The sequence below is a fragment of the Mandrillus leucophaeus genome, unplaced genomic scaffold (genome assembly GCF_000951045.1).
Source record: "Mandrillus leucophaeus isolate KB7577 unplaced genomic scaffold, Mleu.le_1.0 Scaffold308, whole genome shotgun sequence".
NCBI lineage: Eukaryota > Metazoa > Chordata > Mammalia > Primates > Cercopithecidae > Mandrillus > Mandrillus leucophaeus.
In genome coordinates this window covers 1,301,453-1,303,681 of record NW_012103232.1, presented here as the reverse complement: position 1 = coordinate 1,303,681, position 2,229 = coordinate 1,301,453, and the positions used below count along the sequence as shown (strand labels likewise).

The 2,229-nt window shown below is 48.9% G+C and overlaps 1 protein-coding gene across 1 annotated transcript in view; it reads right to left on the bottom strand.

The window, feature by feature from the left end:
* LOC105544779 (Ig heavy chain Mem5-like) overlaps window positions 1–2,229 on the bottom strand; it is a 160,746-nt gene that overhangs the window by 45,774 nt on the left and 112,743 nt on the right.

The following is a 2,229-nucleotide window of genomic DNA, read 5'->3' as shown; positions in this document are numbered from 1 at the left end:
GATAAAATTCCCTTTCTAGGCAGCCTTTCTACAGGGAGCATAATCCTATGTGTGTCCTAATAGGCTGGAGCAGTTTGCCAGGGCTGCCATAACATGCACGCTGACTGAATGGCTTAACCACAGAAATCTGGTTCCTCACAATTCTGGAGACTGGAAGCCCAATGTCAAACTGTCAGTCTAGGGTGGTTTCTCTGGGTCTCTCTCCTTGTCGTGGAGATGGCTGACTTCTATCTCAGTCAGAACAGGGTCTTCTCTTGAATTTCTCTGTGCGCTGACCACCTCTCCTTGTAAGAAGCGCAGGCCTATTAACTTAAGGGCCACCCTAATGAACTCACTTCTCCTGAATTACCTCTTGGAGAACTCTGTGTCCAAACACAGTCACATTCTGAGTCTCTGGGGTTGAGAATAGAAACAGTTACATTTGGGGGAGGGGACACAATTCAACCCATAAAATACACAAATCCCCTGCGGAAGACACACACCGGGGAAAGGGAAATCTGGGTGAAAGGATGTGCAGATAGCAAGTTTCAACAGGTGTAGCCAGTTGACTTTCCAAAAGGGCTCCAGCTGCTCACAGGGTCACCAGCAGCCTCTGAACGTAGCTGCTTCTTTGAACACAACCTCCCCTGAATACTAACATGTTCTTCACTTTTTGTCAATCTGCTGTCTGTGTGGCAGACAGAATCACCTTGTTTCATTTCCACTTTAAACCATACATTTCCGTAACCTTTCCCGCTTTCAATACCTGCCTGCGTTTTCTCTTCCACGAGTTGTCTGGCAGATCCTGGGCCTTCAGATGCGCTTCCTCCCACCCTGGAGTCTTCCGGCATTTTCCCCTTAGCCAGGGCTGGGATGGCCGTAGCTGTTTCTCCAGACTCACATTCATGTTAAAGAACAAAAACAATCATATCCCTTTAAGTCAAAGGGTTTTTCTAGAGCATCTTGTCCGGTGTGCTGTCACTAAAATAAGGAGGGGATGAGACCTCCCCAGACCCTTCCCTTCCATATAAGAAGCAGAGCCTCAGGTGGCCTAGAGGGAATTCATCCAGTCCTCCCTGTGGAAGGTGCTGTCTTCTGACCCGGGTGCTGCTGAGCAAGCATCTCACATCCAAAACCCCACATCTCCCCTTCTCCACTATGAGGGTGATTTTTGAGGATTGCAGGGATGATGCTCTTCATGCAGGCTGTTGATACAGAGGGTGCTGTTGCCTCACAGCTCACATTCACCATGCTGATGCCTTAAAGGCATGAATCATTTTATCCTTCCCCATCCGCACATGCAATTTTACCTTGAAAGCCTAGAACCCTTTTCACCATGGGCACCCAGGTTCTCCACATGCACAAGTCCCTGAAGGGTTGATGCTTCCTGGTGTGAGCTCCAGATCTCGATCCTCTGGTGGTTCATGGTGTTACCACTGACTCTCATGTCCCTCCTTGTCCTCCTAGTATGAAAATGAGATCTGCAGGATGCCAACTTTCCAGCCCAGCACAAGGGAGAAGCTGTTGGAGTCCCTGGTTCCAGCCTTTCTAACTAAACCCATCTCCTCCTATGCCACCTGCCTGGGTCCCTCCTGGGACTTTATCACCGTGCCACACTTTTTGGAACTACTGGTTAGAAGGTGAGTGTCCATCCCCTCCAAGGCACCGAGGTGCCTCTGTCCCGTACTGGCTGTGTCTTGAAGATGCACCTCTTGGAGCCTCAGTTGGCTCCTCTGGAATAGGGAGTAATGAGAAGATGAACCTCACAGGGTTCTTGTAGGGACTGAATGATCTAAGACACAGCAAACAAAGGGGTCCCTAGAGCCTAAAACTCTGGACAATCTGCTGTGGGTGCTGTGATTCATGTTTATTACTTTTCTCTTCCCCCTCACTGAAGCAGCTCTCAGCATTCTGCCACAATGGCCCATCTCTCTTACTGCTTGGAAAGGCACATAGAAAGCAAGTCTGCAATGGCATTGGTACACGATGTCTGAGTTTCCTTCTGGCTGGACTTTCTCCTTGATACAGACAGAAGAGGGGTCCCTTCATGCTGAAAAAGGAGCCACAGGCCCACTCTGACATCTGGAGAGGCTCACGGAGTTTCTCCAATGGTTGGGGTTCACTCATTCAACACATACATACAAAACACTTCATTTGTGCATCGTTCTTCTTGTGACTTGGCATAATTTCATAAACAAGGCAGATGACAATCCCTGGGCCTCAATTCTACTCAGAGTCAGGTGCTCACAG